This window comes from Ambystoma mexicanum, chromosome 6q, assembly GCF_040938575.1.
Source record: "Ambystoma mexicanum isolate Mex_15411 chromosome 6q, UKY_AmexF1_1, whole genome shotgun sequence".
Classification (NCBI taxonomy): Eukaryota; Metazoa; Chordata; class Amphibia; order Caudata; family Ambystomatidae; genus Ambystoma; species Ambystoma mexicanum.
Window position 1 is genome coordinate 1,075,934,372 of NC_090937.1, and position 21,396 is coordinate 1,075,955,767.

The 21,396-nt window shown below is 45.3% G+C and overlaps 1 protein-coding gene across 4 annotated transcripts in view; it reads right to left on the reverse strand.

The window, feature by feature from the left end:
• Positions 1-21,396, reverse strand: part of CRACD (capping protein inhibiting regulator of actin dynamics) — a 983,102-nt gene that overhangs the window by 571,493 nt on the left and 390,213 nt on the right. The gene's annotated exons all lie outside the window — the stretch shown is intronic.

Sequence of the window (21,396 nt, forward strand, 5' to 3'; positions counted from 1 at the left end):
ACATCAGCTTAGCCCCGGGTCTTTTCCAGACCTAGCAACTCCCCTGGTAGGAGCCCTGGCCTTTTCGATTTGTATTGCTTAATAAAACAATGCAGGTAGTTCCATTACAGAAAGGGTGCTCTGCTAATCAGACCAACTTTAAAAAAAACTCCATGCCAAAAGCATAGTGACGCTTGTGACCTATTGCATCGGTCCCCTGATCTGCATCTCCTGCTCTCCAGTTGCCCAGAACAGGTTCAGAGGTCACAGGTGACCTTTTGACAGCTGCCGTGACAGCCACATCCCTGCAGCGCAGAAGATGCATTTAAATCTGCGGCTCTGTCCAAAAACCACGTTATTATGAGACTTACTAAGTTGGTGGCAGTTGTAAACTTTAAAAATAAGCCAATAGTTTAGGGTATGGTGGCTAGTAGTTCTCATAATTATTAAAAGAACATCTGATTTGTATAGGGTGACCAGATTTTCAAAACAAAAAACCGGGACGGCCAACAACATAAAAGAGGGACTAACCCATCACAGCCTGCCAATTACCGCCCCTCCCCCAACACGCTCCAACAAGCACCCCCAACCATATTTCCAGCACTTCTCCTTTCTATAAACTGTTTATAATCTCATTTGTGCAGTTTTGTCTGTGAATCGTGGCATGTTAATTCAAGACGAGCGTTAGCTCTAATTGATATTACATCGCCTGCTGGACAACCATTTGCAAGCCAGTCTCCGCGGGACAGTCAGTAAGTGTTCTAACTTGTACCTGAGAGGTTGGGGGTTCGAGCCAAACCTCCAACTTTAAAATGCTGAAAGTGTTGTGAAAAATAATTATGGTTTTTATTACCGTAGCCCCCCAAACATGCAAATCCCGGACGGGGTTTCAAAAATGAAAAAACTCCCAGGACGGAGGGTGATTTCCCCAGACTGTCCCGGGAAAATCCGGACGTCTGGTCACCCTAGATTTGTATCATACATGTGTCAACACTGTGAGCCCCAGCCAGCTGTGGACAGGCTTCTTGTATGCCCCCCAGACGGGCTGTCTCTGCTGCCCCAAGCAGGACTGGATCCCCGGGGCTGCCTCTCTTTGTTCCTTTGTGAGGTCAAGTTACACCTCTCTCCAGCAAGGTGGCCCGTCAGCAGGACCTATGGAGACATCAGCAGGGGGAGGTGGGGAGCACCACAATGGCTCCAAAAACAAAACATCAAATTGGGCCCAACGCCAATGGAGGGGTGAACAAAGAACAATTTGTCCCAAGTGGCATACATCATGGCCCTACGATCCATATCTAAGGGCTAAGAATGAGACCCTCTCATGGTTCAGTGGCACAGACAGTAATGTACCAAATCTCTCACAACCTGACCAACACATGATGCCATCTTAGCACCTGACAATGGAACTTTGTCTCTTGTTTCACACCTGCAGCATCAGCATTGCTACACACGGTATTGTGACATCAGAAATCCATGCATATCAGTAATATTGCCTTCAGGAGCACATGGTTGCCCTCATTGGGTGCCTTTGTTTCTGACATTCATTTGCAGTTATGGACACCTCAGCAGGGGCGGTACAAGCACAAGGCGAACTAGGCTGTTGCCTAGGACACAGGCCGTCAGGGGGCACCAAACAGATGCTTTTTTCGCTCTGTTCCCATGAATAATAAAAGAGGAGATGTAAGACAAACAGAGCCCACGTATAGGAACGTCATAGCCCCAGTGGTAACAGGGCCACTTCCCGCTGGCTGCTGTTCCATAGGCTGTGATGACAGTGACTCTTGGGACTGAGAACCAGGGATGACAGAAGGTGAAAACACAGAAACCTGTCAGAATAATCTATGACATTAAGATCCGTTTACTCACCCCGGCAATTCCGAGTTAAGTCAGATTTAACCTCGACCTCCTGGAAGCAAAATAATGAGACTTTTTCGTGACCCAGCTTGCCAACCAACACCTCAAAGGTTGCGCTCTGTGTTTTTCCAATGTAGGTGACACAGCCAAGACAACCATACGAGATGAGGGTATGTGCATATTAAAGGCATGTACATAGCTCTCAACCCATCAATGTTGTATTGAGGTTTGCCTGATGTTAAATGCTGGGCCAACATCAATGCATGGGAGTAAACACCTTGGAAAGTCGTTACCAGACACAGGTAATATGTTGATTAAAGATGAGGCCTCAGCCTAAATTGGGTCATTGACGATCAGAGCCATACTAACCACTAGATGTGGTAGGTGCCTGCTGAGGTGGCAGTGAACAGAGGGAGACTGTGGTGCTATATCTTGCATTATATTTACATTCTAAAATAGCTCCTGTTCTCCTGCTAGGTTCTTGTGCTGTGTGTGTGGTCTGGAGACTGCATCCTTACTAAGGACTGCCTCTGTTTGGCAAGCTGGTGAACTGGTGAGATATGTGGTGGTGACCTGAAGTGTTGGGCAATGACCATGACCCTACACCTTCTGTCTGTGTTTAGTGTGTTGAGGAACCGTGCGTTGCCACTACATCGTTTACGCCTGCATGAGTGTATATGTGTTGATGGGGTTGTATGCCTGAGGGGTGAGGGTTGTTGTACTTGGTTGTTATTATCTCCAAACTTGCTAATATGGTGCAGGTTTCTAAGTGTGGGCGAGAGTGTGTGTGTGTGAGGGTGTAAGAACGTGAGTGTGTGCGATTTAATTGTATCGTGTTATTAAATGGTTTAAGGATAATGGAGAAAGGAGAGCTTGTTCACGCAGCAGGTGAAAGGCAGGTCAAGCAAGTGAAGAGAGTGTGGACACATTGCTGGGGTTGCATGGGAGGGCAGCAAAATGACCTCCCTGGGGAAGCAAACATCTTTGCATTGACTGCACCCCATACACGGTCACTTATACACTAATCTTTCTGGAACACAGACACAGTGAACAGCAGCGCTGGTCAATGGGCCGGCTCGTGCCCTTTCCGAGATCCGGCATCAGATGTCTGGCCGGATCTCAGGACCCAGCCTGCCTCAGCCCTGACCAGGCTTTATCGAAACCACAGCTTAGCCGAGGGAAGCTGGGGGCTCGGTGATCTAATCTGCTCTTTGCTCCTTTCCCCAGTCGTCATTCACGCGTTTCCTGGCTTTTTTTGCTCGGCCTGAAAGGGACACCATGGGAATTAATGGCCCATGACTATTACTGGGGTGGAGGCTATCACTGTTGAAAGCAGGCTCTCTACATGCTGGGCACACTATTGTTTTCCGAATGTGCATTTTACACATTCAGAGATTTTTTTTTTTCAAACTGAACAAGCATTGGCAATGCCTACAGTTTGGGCTTTTGTGTTGGCATGGGACAAACAGTTGCCAGGAACTGCTGTTGTGGTATTAACTGGCCATTGATGGTAGCATCTGCAAAATGGTGCACGTATCTGGGCATTTTATAGCAGTGCCTGGCAAATGCCTAATAGTTATACCCAAGCCAAAACTGTTGGCTCTACCAACGCTTGTTTTTTTAATAGGACTTCAGTGAAGGACAAGCATAGTGCTAATAAATCTAGTGGATGAAGGCAAACCTGCTTAAGACATTTTTACAACTCCAATTAAGACACTAACTCTTAGAAGACTGCTTTGAAAAAACACTGGCAGGCTCTTCAAGTGCAAAGATGAAAGTAAAGCAAGCTCAAAGAGTTCCCATGAGGAAGTGTTTTGGGAGTGGCAGGAACTGAATGGGAATGGCCATAGGAAGTGGTCATGGGCAGCCACTGAGTGGGTGGGTTAATAACCAAACACCTACAAGCTTTGTGTCCCTCCTCATATGCCATTTCTCCCTATCTGCAATCGTTTTGGCTTACAGGTGGCGATAGAGCACCACCCAGTAGGCCAAACTAAATACACACCATTGATAACCCTAGGGAGAATGGGATGGAACTGGTTCATGGCCAGGTAGAGAGGGGGGAGGTGGTGCCTTGTCCTCTGAAATAAAATCCTCGATCTCACAGAGGTCCAACCATGTGGAGTACCTGGGAAATCAGAGGGTCTGTCTAGTTCCTCCATATAATGACCTTTAAATGCCAAGCCAAGTTGTAGTTCTTTACTTTCTGTGTGTGCATTTATTTATGTGTGCATAGATTAGTATGTGTCACATGTAAGGTCCTTTTCAGTCTATAAAATACAACACCAGCTCCAGGTGGGTTGGAATGCAAAAGCATTGCAAATTCACGGCCATGTGCTGCTCACCTTCTGGACAGTACGTTTGTACTTGCGGAAGCCTCATAATGCTGAAAAAGAGTGTGGACCTAATGCATCTCAGTCGCAATGTGCACCCGGCCAACCTTCCCCAAAATGCCTGCAATCTCAAGCAGCGCCAAATTCCGACAGCATGCAAACCTCCCAACCCCTCTCATCGTGTCATGAGTGAGCCCGCATAACTCACATATGCACGCGCGGCACACATCATATTGGGGGGTGCGGGAGTATGTCATGAGCAAGCACTCAGCATAAAAAGGTGTACTATTGGTACCATGGAAAAGCCAAAATCTCGAAACCCAATAGCTTTGTCCAGCTTGCAGGAATCAAAGATCTTTTTAAAGTGTGCACCTCATTGCCTTCCCTCCATTACTGAACACACTTACTGAATAATCTAAACATCCACAGCAGAGCTGCTTTTTTTAAAAAAAAACTTATTTTTATTGCCATTTAAGAAATAAACATCTTTAACCCTCCTCCCCCTCCCAACCTCCTACCCCTCTCAAGCCCCTGCCCCCACTCCCACCCCTTACCCCCTCTTGTTTCATTTCACTACTCTGGAAAATTATGGGGTACATTCAATTACATAATGTCCATTATTTCCGAATTGTGTGGGCACCATTGAGATACATAGTCTCCTCTGAGGAAGTCCAAAACCATTGACCAACATTGTTGAAATGTACCTAATTCCCCTTGTAAATTATACGTCATCCATTACATTGCCATAAAGCCCCACAATTTGTACAACCAAACTCTTGTCGTTGGGGGCCTTCTCTGTTTCCAGCATTTTGCAATGACCAACCATGCTGCTATAATCATTAACATTAAAGCTTTACCATGCGCCATACAAGGAAGGCAGACCCCCTGATCGAATAAACCACACATCCACTCCCTTGGAGTCAGAACTGCGTCAAGAGCTGCCATTGACTTTATCTGGGTGGTTACCCCCTCCCAGAATTCTCCAATTGCCAGGCACTCCCACCAGGTGTGTTTCCAATCCCCTCTCATACCGCATTCCATCCAACACTTCTCCGTAGTTCCCGGATATATTTTATGTAACTTCTCGGGGATATAGTGTTATTGAACCATTATTTTATACCAAGCTTCTCTGACCTGGATCAACCTCGTCAGTTTAGGGATATTTGCCCATAAATGTTCCCTTGGTATATCAATCCCCAGTGTCCTTTCCCATTTATGCATATGTAGAGGAGGTCCCAAATAAAGCCTGCACTCCAGTCGCCCATTTTGAAGTACCAGGAACGTTCACACCAAAATATGTGATATATGATGAGCAGATAAACCAGCAGAGCGCCGCAGTAGGGCTCTGCCCAGTACCTATTAGAAGAGCAACACCTATTGAAGTACCAATACCCAGAAAACCATGGGCAGTAAGGTATCCATTGAGAAAACCCTACCAGCAAATAAGACAAAATGAAGATTGCCTAAGTACCGTCGCGGAAGAAACCAAAAAGGCCTTAATGGAAGACAAATGGTGACGTCACAAAGACCCGAACAGACTCACAGATAGAAGAAGTGACGACCCAAGAATGACAACCAAAGACGAAACGCCATGAATAAGGATATCGTAAACCTAGAAGAAGAGAACGTTGTTGAAATACAAAGAAGCTTAAACTGTAAGCAGGATGAAGACATTCAACCAGCTAACACCTGTACATATGCTTGTAACTGCAAGAAAGCTAAGAAAACAGTGTGGCATGCTATGCTAAGTAGAAAAATAGAGAGGCAAGCGCCATTATACATAATCTACCTCAAAATGAAGCACAGTATTATAAGTGTGAGTCCACTTTGCAATAAAAGCAGAACCAACTCAGGTTACTAGAGGCCAAACAAGACAAGATTTGTATTCTAGCTAAACGCGAAGTGATGGCTGAATCGAAACTCAGCAGGTGCAACTTGTGCCAGGAGAGCTAAGGTCAGACCAATAGAAGGAACGAACAGTAGCTACGCATAATTGAAACTTAAGAACAGAATATCCTGTCTTTGAAAGGTCGAGATAAGGAGGCGTAGGCAGGTGGCAAGCCGAATAAGAATGAAATGCACAAATTGAGAGAAACTAGACAAATTTATGCTGTGAGTAGCATGTGACCAGCCTAGCGAGAAGGAGCACGGGTTCACACCTACGCTTGGCATCTGCCCAGACAGAGATATCAGAACTTTTCCAGACAGAAGATGCAGCTTTGTGGCCAACCAAAGTGAAATAATTGACACATAGCTGCTGAAGCGATGAGTGATTGTAACCTTAATTGGAGGAAGGCGGAGTAGCTGGGGGGCACCCTGCACCTGGCTGACCATTCTGCATGCTGCTAGGCAAAGTGGAAATGTATGCATGGGATTGATGCCAGCCCACTCACAATGGACCAAATAATATAGGATCCCATTGTTAGTAGAACCAATGGGACGTCCTACTCTTAGTGACGTCTATAGTAGTCATGTTTGAAGGGAGGGCTTAGATGCCCACCTTATAGTGTTTACCCAATCCTTTTTATTAAAATCAAGTACTTTTTTGACACCAGCTGTTTGGTACCAGTGTGTGTAGTGATGAGTTTTTCAAATGCTGTAAGTTCTCTCCCCGCTACTGCCCTCCCCCTCGAGCTGGCTATCCAGTGTCGCAATTGGTAGCATTCCATTCTATCAGTTTCCGATAATCCCATGTCCTGCTTACATTCCATAAAAGTGCAAATGTCGGTCCCCTGCATCATATCCCTCAACTTTGTACACCCCACCTCCTGCCATTGTCTAAAAGCTTCATGTATGGTCCCTGGTTGGAATTGTGAGTTTCCCAAATAGAGGAGTGATGGGAGATGGACGCATAGATATGCATCCCTTTTCAAGTAGGCCGTCCCATATATCACACACCACAGCCAGCACCTGACTAATGTGTGTGTTCTGGGGCCGGTCTCACCTATATAGCCACACGATCCCCTCAAGGGGGCATCCCGCTACCGCCCTATCCATCCTAACCCAAGGTTTCGATAAGTCCCCCACAAGCTATTCCCTCAGCAATATAATCTGTGCGGCCTCGTTGTATTTTATAAAATTTGGGAGTCCTAGCCCCCCATTATCCCTAGAAGCCATTAAGGTGTGCAATGCTACCCTCAGAGTTTTATTACGCCATATAAATCTCGAGACCATTTTGTTCAACGTTGCGAAAACAGACGCAGGATTGGTATTGGGAGAGCCTGGAAATAATAAAGCACCCTTGGGAGTATCACTATTTTTATGGTAGCCACCCTACCCAACCATGAAATACGAAGTGGGGTCCAGTTCCCCAGATCTTCCTTCACTTGTTAGAGGAGTCTCCGGTAGTTGTTTTCATACATCTGTGGTATCATTTTAGCTAAATTAACCCCTAAATCTCATACTATTTTCGGCCAATGCAAACGGAGGGTACAGAGGCAAAGCTTCACTCTGTATCTGCGAAAGCCCCAATGGCAACAGCTCCGACTTCCCCATATTCACCTTGAAAACCGCCACCAATTCTATTTCTCTTGATTCCGACACCAACGCCGGTATTGATGTCTCAGGGTGTATCAAAGTCAACAACATGTTATCCGCAAAAGGCAGCTACCTTATGCTCTTCCACCCAAAGGGGATGCCACTTATGCCACTTATTACCACCTTCTACCAGAGTTTAACCAGGACGGGCTCTAAGTATATAGCGTAAAGCAATGGCGACAATGGGCCTCCTTGCCTTGTACCTCGTCCTTTTTCTATTTTATGAGATATTTGCTTGTTAATCCACAAGCGCATCATGGGAGCCTTATCATTTGACTCTACCCTCTGTATAAACATACGCTCCATAATAGTAAACAGAAAAGGCCATTCCACAGGGTCAAATGACTTTCCAGCGTCTAACAACACCAGTGCTGCCGGGATCTGCCTTGTATTAACCTTTCCTGTCAAGTGAATAACCATTTTGTATGATCTCATGTGTGTCTCCCCCTAATGAACCCAGACTGGTCTGTGTTAATTGAATTTGGAAGATGAGGCACCAATCTCACCACCAACACCCCCTCATACACTTTTGCATTTATATTCATCAACGCAATAGGTCGATACGACCTGCATTTGATCAGGTCTTTACCCGTTTTCCCGAATAACACCACTTTCGCCTCTGTCATAGTTGATGTTACGCCTGCTTTAGCTGAAATCGTTTAAAATCGCACTACCAACATCGGGGTCAACTTACTTGCATACTTTCTGTAAAATATTGCTGGGAATCTGTCAACCAAGGTGCTTTGTTCATGGGTAATAGCAGCTTCCACCTCGTCCTCCCTTATGTCCCCTTCAAGGTCATTCCTATGTATAGGTTTTATTTTCAGCATTGATATATATGAAAAGTATTGCTCTACAGCCCGAAGATCCGGCCGCTCGAGGCATACAATGTTGCATAACATTTTCGCGAATGCCTCTATAATGGCCTCCGAATCCGTGGTGGACGACCCATCACACTGTGCAATTTGCTGGACCATCCAAGCCGCTTCTAATACCTTCAACTGCCGACCCAGCAAATTATCTGCTTTAATGGCCCGTATATAATACCTCTGCTAAGTTGCTGACAATGATCTTTCTGCCCTTCGAGTACACAACAGCTCCAATTGGCTCAGGAGTTCCTTTAGCCTTTTGTGCAGTAACTTCGTTCAATGCTTAACTATGGCATATTGGGAATCTCTTAACTGGGTCTCTAAGTCCTTCACCATTGCTATTCTCTGTTTCTCCCACTGAACTCTTAATGCAAGGTATTATATACAGGCTCCCCTCGCATCACTTCCTTAAAGGCATCCCAAATACCCTCTGGCCAGACATCATGGCTATCATTAGCTTGAAAGTACTCATCTATCTTGTCCCCGATCACCTCTGCCTCCCCTTCATTGTTCAGTAATTTATTTATTTATTTATTTATTTATGTATTTATTTATACAAGCTCACAGCCCACTACGCTGGCCTGGTTCCATAATTGACTCCAGCAGTGGAGCATGAACCGACACAGACATATTGACCCAAGTTAAACTTCCTTCACCTCTCCCATCAGCCTAGTTGTTACCCACACTTAATCTATTCTTCACAGAGATTGATAAATAGGCAAGAAACACGTGTAACCCTTCTTATCCCCCATCCTAGTCGGCCATACATCTCGTAAGGTCAGGTTATTGAAGCTTTCCTTTAATGCCTGTGATGGGAGTGATGATACCCTCCCCACCCCCCGCACTCCTATCCTTCTTGGGATCCCATGCCAAGTTGAAATCTCACGAGAGTAGAATCTCACCCATGGCAAAGCACTCCCATTTCGCTGCCACCTCCCGCAAAAAGCTATCCTGTCCTGAATTGGGTGCATACACCATTGCCATGGTAACTTGGTCATGCTCCAATTGCAATATTACAAAGAGATACCTGCCCTCCACATCCGCCTGGACCCTCACAACCTTAGCCCTAAGCATATCTCTGAACCCCATCAAGACCCCTGAGGTCTTCCCTACCGCATTGGATTGAAAAATCTGAGAGAATGGCTGTCATCTAATAACAGATTTGTCAGCTCTCTTTATGTGTGTTTCTTGTAGCATAATAACCTCCACCCCTTCCCTTCTCATTAATGCTTCCACTTATGTACGCTTCACTCTGGAGTTTAACCCCCTCACATTAAGTGATGAGACTTTAAATATAAGACAGAATGAGAGCATCTATAGCCTCCTTTGTTACTCCCAAATCCCCAGATAGTTTCACCTTCCACCTGCTTTTGCCCATTTATCTCACCCCCAACCCCCCCCAACTAAACCCCCCAACAACAAACCATCTGAGGTCCAGGTCAAAGATCCTACGATACCCTCAGTGACCACCCCCAAATACCTGCGGTAACCCCTATCGGGAAGTATCCTAACACCTCCCACAGATTTTAAAATAGTGCTCGCTAGCACTCGGCTCCAGGCTAAAGAAACAATATAATCCCCCTCTTACTTCTGCCCCCCTCCCATTGGCTATACCCCATCCCTTCTGCAAGAATCTATCCATGTTCCCCCCACACCTCTCCCCTGACCTCCTCCCACTGGGCCTTTCAATCTTGCCCCTCAACCACCCAACCTCCCCTGCACCGTGGACCAATCCCACTGTGTCTGCCCTCGCTGGGAGGAGGGCCTTGGTCGTCTCTCTCCTTGCCCATCCTCTTCCTCCAAATTCAACAATGTTAGGCCTTCTGCACACATTGTGATGTGATGTTGCACTCCCTTCAGGCTGAACAGCAGTCCAAATGGAAACGTCCACTTATATGGGATATGCTTTGCAATGAGAGCCTGCGACACTTGTAGTGTTACCAAAGCCAGATCCTGGAATAGCTGAACGTGTACCCCATTCACTGTAACGTTCTCTGTAGTTCTTGCTGCTCGCAGAATATTCTCTTTCATACCATATACATGTGAGGGCAACCAGTACATCTCTTGGTCTTGCTCCCGGCTTCCTTCTCCTGGGCCCTACTCTATGTACCCGATGAATCCCAACCTCTTCTGGCTGTGCATCCATCAGCAAGTCCCCGAAGCATTGTTGAATCGTGCTTTCCAAGTATGTGTCCAGAATTGTTTCACTTAGGCCTTTCACACGAATATTGGACCGACGCAACCTGTTCTCCAGGTCTTCTGCTTGCAGTTCCAGATTGTGGGAGACTCTAGCGAATTGATCCACTAGTTTACTATTCTGACGTACCTCCTCCAATGTCTCCACTACACCCTGTTCAATCACATTTACTCTTTCTCTTAGTGTCTTCACTTCACCCTTGACTTCGGTCAGGGAGGTTCTCAGTTCGTATTACAACCATGTAAACTTCTCTTGGAATGTGTTGGTTATTCTCCCCTCCATATCACTGAGGCATTCCCTAAGATCTTCTTTACTAAGAGCAATCTCTACAGTCTCTTGGGTGTCACCTGTCTTCTCCTCGGTATAGCCTTTCTTTGCTTCTACTTTCCCCCGTCACGCTGCCTCCAACAGCACTCCAATTGTCCTTCTTGAATCCCTGGGGGTTTCCTTGTTCTGGCCTGCGTGCCCTTCCCTTTCGATCCTCGCATCTGAGTGTCCCCTTACCACCAATATGTATGGCACTACCACTTGTTTCGGAGATCACAACTGTGCAATTGTCACGCCTCAATCCTTCCCCTCTGCTTCCCATATGCACGTGCCACTCAAACAGTCTTTACTTCCTTCCCCCTGTGTTCACTTTCCACTTTCCACTTTGCCACTGCTGATCTGTTGTTTCCCCCTTTATTCCATCTCCAAGCACATCAGTGACATTCCTTGCGGTGCTGTCTTCTTAGGGGCCCTTGCCGTTCAGTTGTGCACTTGCCTCCTAGGTCCCCACTCCCTTTCTTCATCACACGCCTGCCGCCAGGCCTGCTGCCCGCTCCACACCCTTTCTTCCTTCCAACTCCCAGGCCTCCACTCTATTGTCCTCCCTCACCCTCCGTAGCTCAATTAAATAGCTCCCTTGGGGAACACACGATCCACCCCAGGGATCCAATATGTCCTTGTTAGGTGGCCCTCCTGCGCAGAGATATTCCTCCTGCTTCGATCACTCTTCTTCACAGGGCGCTCTATTTCTCTGCTCTGGCGGTTTTACTTTGCCCGGGGGTCTCCTTCTGTGCTGCATACCTCACCTCTGTTTTCCGTAACAGTTGACACTGTGCGCTGTGGCGCTGCGACATGTATCTCCCCAAGCCGGGTCCTCGACTGACAGCCTCTGCTTCCAAGAGGGGCGCTCCTCTTCTCAGGGGGTGGAGGCACCCCAGGCTACCAGCCTCGGTCACTGCTCCATTCTACCTCTTTTGGTGTTTTCACTGCCCGGCCTGTGTCCGTATCACGGATGCACAGCCTGAGAACAACACGCCCTCAATCACCGGTGGCCATCTTGGAATCAGCAGAGCTGTTTTTAACCTGAACACCATAGGCTCATATTCTGGCAGGGTAAACTCAACTAGACATCCTGAGGCTGATAAAAACTGTACCACTATGTTGATTAACGTATACAATTGGTGGCTTACTCCATATAAATGCTAAGTTTAATTATTGGAAACAATATGCTGACAAAATGCTTTATAGCAAAGAGTTTACATTTAAACTGTTCACCCTTAGTAAAATCCATGAATTCCTCGGTCTCTGTATAGCTGTCGTGTGTGCCCCTGTAGAAGGGCCAATGCTTCTGCCTTGTACTCTAGGCATGGTCTTTGTTAGGCTGACCAGATTTAAAAAGTAAAAAACCGGGACAGGGCAACTAACATAAAAGTAGGACTAACTCTTGAAAGTGGCACTATACTTCCGTAGCGTTTGGAGGAGAAGGGATTTTAAGTGTATTCATTTATCAAACTAACACTATCTTAAGTTGTAAAATGCAGCATATCTTCTGTGCGCGATTGTGCATTCCTGCCTGCCAGCTATGAAGACCATCAAATACCGGGATGTCTGGTCACCCAAGTCTTTCTGCTTCCTGCAACTCTCTTACTCATGGCCACACACATTACTTGGCAGGGTGCCAGCACTAACCCTCATCAGCTGCGTCGGTCCGTTCACAGAGTATGGTTGGAGCTGACATGAAAGAGGAGGGGTTTGAAAGGAGGCGGGTGATTGGCTGGTGGCGATCGAGCAGTTACATCAAACCATCAGCAGTACAGATAAAAGGATTTCTTTAGCCTAAATAAACCGTATTACGAAATGATACAGCGCAGAGGGGCGTTATCATAATCAAACAAAGCAACAGCACCTAATGTCACAAGAATCCCAGAATGCCAGTGGGCAGAGAAGATGAGGGCGACAGTCATGCAACCACTCCCCCTTCAAATAAGCACCGAAGCGGCACTTAATTCATGTTCCACTACTTCCTCATTCCTGCGTAGTCTGCTCAATCTACCGAATACTCACTGGCACAACACCCGCGCCTACCGTCTTGGGTCGACAAGAAAATTAAAGATGGGGTGACACAGTAAGGACAACAAAAAAACAAACAAATACAAGAGAAGACAGAACGATGGTGACGGGGAAGGATATGGCCAGCCCAACCATCTCCACCCGCCACCTCAGCCTCGGGGGACCTTCGCAAACTCTCTCACAACAGGCAGTTAGCTGCCAACCATTGCACACTTTACAACAAAAGGAAAACAAGCGTTCTCATCACGTTACTTACATGTAACGTTCTATAGAGCAAATTTCTACATGCAAGCACAGAGTTCCCAGGTGGAAGCAGCAGTGCCATCCGTAGATGGAGACGATGATACATCAAGCAACCATCTTAAAGCAGTGAATTCTTCCTGCCTTATAAGCAAACCTATGGAGAAATACCTATTATTTGGAACGTTTTGAATGATTATAACGTTAATTTTGATAAATGTATACTTTTTTTATGTCCTTTTTTACAACAAAATCAAAATGATGCTAAAAAACAGTGCAATTTGATAAGTTACTTTTATCAAAACAAAACATTCTAAGTTTGGATGTGATATACCAACATAAAACTGTAAACAACTAGATTTCAAGATGGTGGCTCTTTAGGAAAGAAAATGGCTGACAAATTCAGCATGGTAAAGAGTACAAAAAAGGGTGTGGTTTGAGGGAAGATGGGTGGGAATGGGAGGAAAATCATGTAGATTTGACTTAAAGATGGGTGCTAAATGGGAGGGACACATAGCCAAACAACACAAATCCATCCTCATGTCATCTGCATTGAAAAGCATTAGAGACCCTCAATCAAAGCCCCTATTTCAAGCTCTTATGTTAAAGCACTTATTTTAATGACAATAGTTTTGGTTTAAAGGTAGCACTTTCCGCTCCACCAAATAGCACACACTAAACATGGTGCTTGCATTCACTGGTCCACTATTTTTCTTTGAAATGTGTTTTCTTTCAGACTACCACACACATATGATGTAATTTGTGTGCCCCTTCCTTTGTGTTTTATCACAGGTAATATTTATAAAGATTTTATTTGCTCATCAGACTGGTTAATTACAAAGACATGCTTCTGTTGTGCTGACAGCAGTTATTACAGAAATTCAACTGTGGACTCACGGGTGCCAACCTTTGATTTTCACTAAAGGGGCAGAAATACTGCCACCTCCGCCCTGAATATAAGCAAGCGACCAGTCCAACCCATCCCCTGGTTTTATAAAACATATTTTATAAAACATATTTTATGGCACTTTTTTAATAAGGAATTGCAAAAAGTCATACGATTAACAACCAATTTTGAATATATAACATCTCAGCAACGGTCTCTCAACCTGCTGAGCTACCCTGGTAGCCTTTGACTGTAGAGCATATCCATGTATCCCTTAATGTACTAAAAAATAATGCATTACCAACACTACTTTGAGTGCGCCACTTCGATAGAAGTGATTTAAAGTGGAATTGATGTACAGTGTGCAGTTTGGAAAGAAGCAGCATGAAAGAAATTGCACCATTTTAAAAATATTATTTTGAACATTTGCTTTGAGCGGAATCAAACTGCCAACTCAGCCTCCTCCGAACTCCGCCCATTCTCCAAACTCCAACCCCACCCCAGCCCTTGTGGGATCCCCCTTTAAATGTTTTCTATTTCCACCACTGGTGAACAGGCTTGCTAAAGGCTCCCAGACTCTACATTTTCATGGTAGGCCTTCCAGTCGGAGAGTCACATGCGGTCTCTTGTGGTCCTTCTTGTGTTTTCTCGAATGGATGAACGTGATTCTTTCCTCCACAAACACAGCTCCAATGCTTGACCTCACATTTATATAATTTTCAAAACAAACTCATATTTATCATGCAGGTTGGCACCACCAACATTCCCCAACTCGTCCTTCCCATGGATCAAGGGAAAACTGTATTTCTTGAATTCGTGAAACACACAAAATGTTACCGAGAGTCTCCTGGATGCTGATCCCGTGGCCAAATGTTTGACCGTAAAGATTTCGAGAGAATCCACCCCCTCAGTGATTCTGTACTGTCCTCTCTTTATGTTTGTTTTTTGAAGGAAGGAAGGAATTAATGAGGAAGGGACGAAGTGAGTACAAAGATGAGCAGAGCTGGTATGTAGTTCTGTGAATTCGAGCACATTGGGGTCCTTAGTGCTGCCATAACACTGGCTCTGAGTGAGGACTCAATTACCCGCATACCCTGCTCTCCATAGACGGGCTACCACAGTCTCAAAGTACCGACTGCTGCTAACGACACATGTAGGCGCCTCTGGGTCAAACTTCATTAGATTACGTGACAACGCCCTCTCCCTCCTGTCACTGCCCTGGCGCCCTGTATTTGGTGGTGCCACACAAGGAAGAAGAGAGTCTACACCGCTGCTTGCCCCACCCATGCTATTGGATGCACCAATTATCTCACGCCTCATCCTGGCACATGTGGAAGGGTTGATGCTGGAGGATGCATAACACGTTTCTTTCATTGCTTCATAGACTAAATGTACTTCTCCTGTGACAAAACGTTAGCTATAGAACACACATGCTCTTTCCTCCAAGGCAAACGCCATGTCAAAGGCACGCAATATTGCCCTTTCGGTGACACTACTACTGCCATGTCCGACAATGACATTTCATCAATCAACCACGTGTGATATGCCTTCCTCTTTACGCCCAAGTGAGTCCATGTCTGTGGCACTACAATTACAAGCTCCTCCTCCTTTTGATGCAGCTGAATCTAGCAGTGTGGGACCTAGGTGGGTTCATTGGATGAAAGGCTTTGATGTCTGCCTGGATGCCATTGGTCTGGGAAACAGCAGACATGCTAGAAGAATCCTAATGCACTCGGTTGGCCGATGGTGCGCAACATTATATATGAACTTATACTACCTGCTGGCTGCACTTCTTTTTCTATGCCTTGATACTAAGTCTCGCACTTCTCCTCCTCCCCTTCCCCTGGCACTTTTCCTCGTCCCTCTCTCCTGCACTTGCACGATCTCAATGTCACTTGGCCTAGTAAGATTGCTGTCTTGTCCTCCCGTGTTCCCCTCCCTTGCCTTATCGCGCCTTGAAACATTTATGTATAGGCACGCTATAAATAAAATATCATATCATATCATAACACTGATGTGTCTGAAGGCCTAAGATATAGCCTGATAACATGCTTGGCTCCACATAAAAATACTGACTATGAGGGACATGTGTTTCATACCACAGTACAGATTGAGACATTAGGCAATTTCATCATGTGTATGAGAACACACCTCAAACACTGTGGCTCTGACAAGTACTCAAATGAGCAGTTTGGATGTTCACAAATCATTGCTGTGTTTGAATCTTCCGTGCTCAAGAAGAAACTACTCCAGAAATCCCATTCTCTGGAAGACATTTTGCCTATGGCTCACACAGCAAATGGTGACTGGCATTCATGCAGATGCAATGGACACAATGAAAACAACTCAACCTGTGTCTGCACCCACATGTCAGGTTAAGTGCAGGCCAGACTTCGGATCTACCTTTTAAGCATGCAGGTTTGAGATGAAGATGCGATTTTTCTCATGAGGGTGTTCGTCCAGCCATGGACAATGCGTGACACACATGGGGTCATGTAAATCACTGCAAGTCTGTATGCAGAGCTTACAAGATGACAGCTCACTCTTATACAAGTGGGGATTGCCCATCAATATGTTCTCCAGCTCTGCCAAAGAAAACAAATTGATGCTTCCATGTACATCTGTGCCGCTCAAAAACTCACTCTCGACACTCCTCTGAACATCAGCGACCCTCCCCGAACCACACTCGTAGGTCGCCCGAGCATGTGCGACCTCGGCAATCACATCAAAGATTAATGGATTTGGAAGCCTAAACCAAGCTCCCATCATGAAGTGGAGTCATTTCCCAGTGATGAAAGAAAACAGGGTTACGTCTTTGCACTGGGAACCCTTCTGCCTTTGAACATAGTGCAGTACTCTTATTAAAACTGCATGGAAATCCACTAGAATTCTTCAATGACACCAGGACCACAGTAAATGTCATTAGGGAAACTTAATATCTATCGTCGTCTCCGGCCCAATTCCATACACATATAACCCTATGGCTCGACCTGGGCTCTCCAATTCAGCCTACTGTTCATATAAAGACAGAGCAGCACAACGCAACGTCTTTGTACAAATGGGGCCTGTTCACATTCTATCTCGACTCATGACAGCCTATGCGTCCAGTGCAAAGGACATTGTCATAAAACTGTTTCCCTCGCTTTTTCAAGGTCTGAGCAAATTGAAAGACTGTTAGATCAAACTATGTATCGATGACACAGTAGAACCAGTGGCACAACATTATAATGGCATCCCTCTAAACATACAGCTTCAAGTAAAGGATGAAATGCGAACATTATTAGACCATGACAAGATTTAACTAGTCAAAGGCCCCAACCTCTGGGTAGCACCCATTGTACCTAGGCCAAAGAGTGATCCGGGAAAATGCCTTCGTTTATGCGTTGATATGCGCACTCCAAATCAAGCCATACAAATGGAGAATCATTTTGCTTCCAGAATGACAGATATGAGGCATCTGTTACATGGTGCAACTGTATTTTCTAAATTGGACTTAAAGGATACCACCAGCTGGTACTCTTCCGGATATAGCACGATGTTCACAAGACACCTATGATTATTATGTTATCGATACCTCAGTTTTGGCGTTTTGTCACCAATGGAGATTTTTCAAGATGAAGTACACAAAGTGATTATGCACATGCCGCAATGTCTTATTTATAGTGATGACATTTTGGCTTTTGGGACCACTCAAGAAGCACATGATGCCACATTAAGAAGGGTTTGCATAGCACACGTTACTCTAAACTCATATAAATGTGAATTCAGCAAATCTACATTAACATTCTTTGGTTACATATTTTCCAATGAGGGACTTCGTCCTGAACTCGATGAGCATAATCATTTGTATCAACACCTCGTTCTACGAACAAGTCAGTAGTATGATAGATCATTTTTTGGCATGGCATGTTATTGCACCCGGTATATAAACAATTTTGTTTCAATAAGCATTCTGCTTTGTTTGCACACAAAAATAGGCCACAAATTCCATTGATCATCAGATTGCCAAGAGGTATTCCAACAAGCCAAGAATGCATTTGCATCAGCCGCATGTATGGCATATTATAACTCTGATCTTTCCACCGACTCATGGATGGCTCTAGTCGTGTAGGGTTGGGTGCCATTCTAGTCCAACACAAGGCAGGATCGTCTTCTCCATGATCCATTCTGTCGTATGCAAGCTATTGTCTCAGCACGATTGAACAGGCTTACCCCCATGCTGGGAAGGAAAGCCAGCCTATGGTATGGGCGTGTGAACCTTATCATCCGTTTCTCTATGGATAAAGACAATAATTACTAACCATCAAGCGCTTACAACTATTTATGGAAAACATAATGCCAAGATGCCCTCTCGGAATTGCAAGATAGGGATTGCATTTAGAAGAGCATAAATTAGACACTGTTCATAATCCATGAAAAGAGGATACTCCAGCAGATTTCCTATCCAGGTACTCCTGGCCCATGATACAAGACACCAGGACTTCAAAACCTGAATAATACATGAGCTATTTGATCCATCATGCATGCCTTCATGTGATCCTTACCAATATTATAATGCAGGTGTCCTCACAGGATTCCACACTGATCGCAGTGATGAAACTCATCCAGTGCAGAGGGGAAGGGACATGATGACCATGATCTCAGAGGTGCAAGATGCCAATCGCAGTGAAAGGAAAGAATTTGCTGTAATGCAGGATGAATTAGCCATTGCACATTCAGGAGTAATTCTAAAAGAAAACACTATTGTGATCCCTGCATCGCTCCGAGTGAAAGTGATAGCAGTGGCCCATCATGAAGGCCTTTGGGGGATTGTCCCCAAAACGTTTGTTTTGACAAAAGGGATGGCTTCATAACTACTCTGTCTGTGCGAGTATAGCTCCAAGCGCAGTCCCTCAGCACCTAAACATGATGACTATACGGTGAGCTGTCTGGGAAGAAGTCGCCATTTATCTGTTTGGTCCTCTGCCAAACAGTATATATGTTCTAGTGCCCTGGATGAAATGTCCCGATAGAATGAGCTACAAGTAATTGCATCCATAGCTGCATATGCTGTGATTGAAGCCCTGGATAAAATGTTCGCAGTTTACGGAATCCCCAAGATCAGTGCTCAGAATTTTATTGTGTCTGCTAAAGGTCTGTGCTTCCATCATCGAAAAATGATGCCCTTATGGCCACAAGCAAATAGAATCATGGGTCGTTGACGGCGGCCTTATGTATTGAGGACCACCCCAACACTCTCAATAGGAAACAGCCTGATAAGAACGCCCCACATTCGAGTGGAGGGCATAGATAAAGACAGGCTTCCTGTCATGCAGGAAATAGATACCATTGGCAAAGACAAGATGAAGATGTATGCGAATAAGCTACTAGGAGTGAAGCCATCAATACTGAGAGGAGTATTTGGGTTAGTGGCGCAATACAAGAACGTAGATAGATAGATAGATAGATAGATAGATAGATAGATAGATAGATAGAGGAGATTGCGTCTTAATACGATCATCACAATCACACAAAGCAATGCCTGCTTTTGACCCAGCACCTCTGATCATCACAGATGTCTAGGAATCCATGGTTTCAGTAGAAGGAGATGGCTCCCAAATAAAGAGGAGCACCTCGTTTCTTCAGAAGGCTCCCAGATTAGGTGGTAAATTCTCAGATGATACTGACTTAGTAGACTCTGAAGACATGGATGGTGACATTCACACACCAGAAAGTTGTGATGACTTGAGGCTGTCCAGATCCCTTTAGGAATCGGCCTCATCAAACCGTCAGGAGGGCAAGGTGATGGATAAAAGAGATGGGTTAATAGTGACAATTTTGCTTAAGTAGGGGGGTGTAGGGTCTTCTCTTTATGTTTGTCTTTTAAAGGGAGGAAGATAATGGCGTGTCAGGAAGGGGCAGTGTCAATAGAAAGAGGATCATTCCTTCCTTCCTTCCCCTTCCCTTCCCTTCCCTTCCCTTTCCTTTCCTTTCCTTTCCTTTCCTTTCCTTTCCTTTCCTTTCCTTTCCTTTCCTTTCCTTTCCTTTCCTTCCCTTTCCTTTCCTTTCCTTTCCTTTCCTTTCCCTTCCCTTCCCTTTTCACTGAACTATACATTCGTGGATATTTTCTACAAAACCACGTACAGCTAATGAACCTGCTTTGAAATGCCACGCGCATGACTGTCGCAAGATGACAGAGGGGGGCAGGGCGGGCTGTTATCATGTTTCCTTCCTGGAAACCCGTGCCGGCGAGGCAGCGATTTTCCTGATCTCTGGGCATTCACGGAGTCAGACAGCTGGAAAAGAAACAAGTTCAGAAAAACACATCCAATGTAATGTTTTCATCCCGCGCGCATTTTGAAAAGAAGTAACATCATAAAGCAGAATGGCAGCCGTGCAAATATAAAGCTAATACAGGCTTTCAGCCGTGCGCTGGGTAAACTGTAAATCAGCTTTACTGCATTGTAACCTGTCAGACCTTGCACAGGGCCTATTTTCTAAGAGGCAATATAAACACAACTCTGATCAGCAGCAAATCCCAGGACTCGCCGCTCGGCAATGCACCTGTGACTGATTCCATCGCAGGTGAGTCTGCATTACAGCGTCATTCACCACCAAGTGCTTGTTCTAATGGTGATTAACCCCTTAAGTGCCAAGGAGGAGTGTGCTCGTCCTTTTTACATAGTCTTGCCTAATAGCCTGGCACTATATCCTTGAAATATTGCTGCATGTTTTGCAAGAACACCCTTTTGCCCAGTTATTAGGTATTTAGCAAGCACACTTCCTAAAGCGCAGTGCAAATGCTATCCTATATTCATTCAGCAAACCAACTGCCACAGCCTTCTTCCCCGTGGACACACTGCATAAAGCCGGAATGGCACTGAGCTGCACCTGCCTTCCCAGGGGGGTGCCTCGAGAGCAGGGTGCTGCGAGGGCCCCAGCTCAACTGTCTACAGGAGCGTATCTGCTGTGGCCACCACCCGATACCAGAGTCCTGTGTGTTGGGACATTAACCTGTTCTGCCAATTGGGAGCCATTCAGAAGAAGCATTGGCAAAGCCAAACGTTTTTGTTTTTGTCGGTTAATGCAACTTTTGAAGTATTCGATGTGTACAATGAGTTTTCCTTATGATGTTCTGATAATAATACTATCACCGTTGGAACATTTGTGATGCCAATTCAAGAG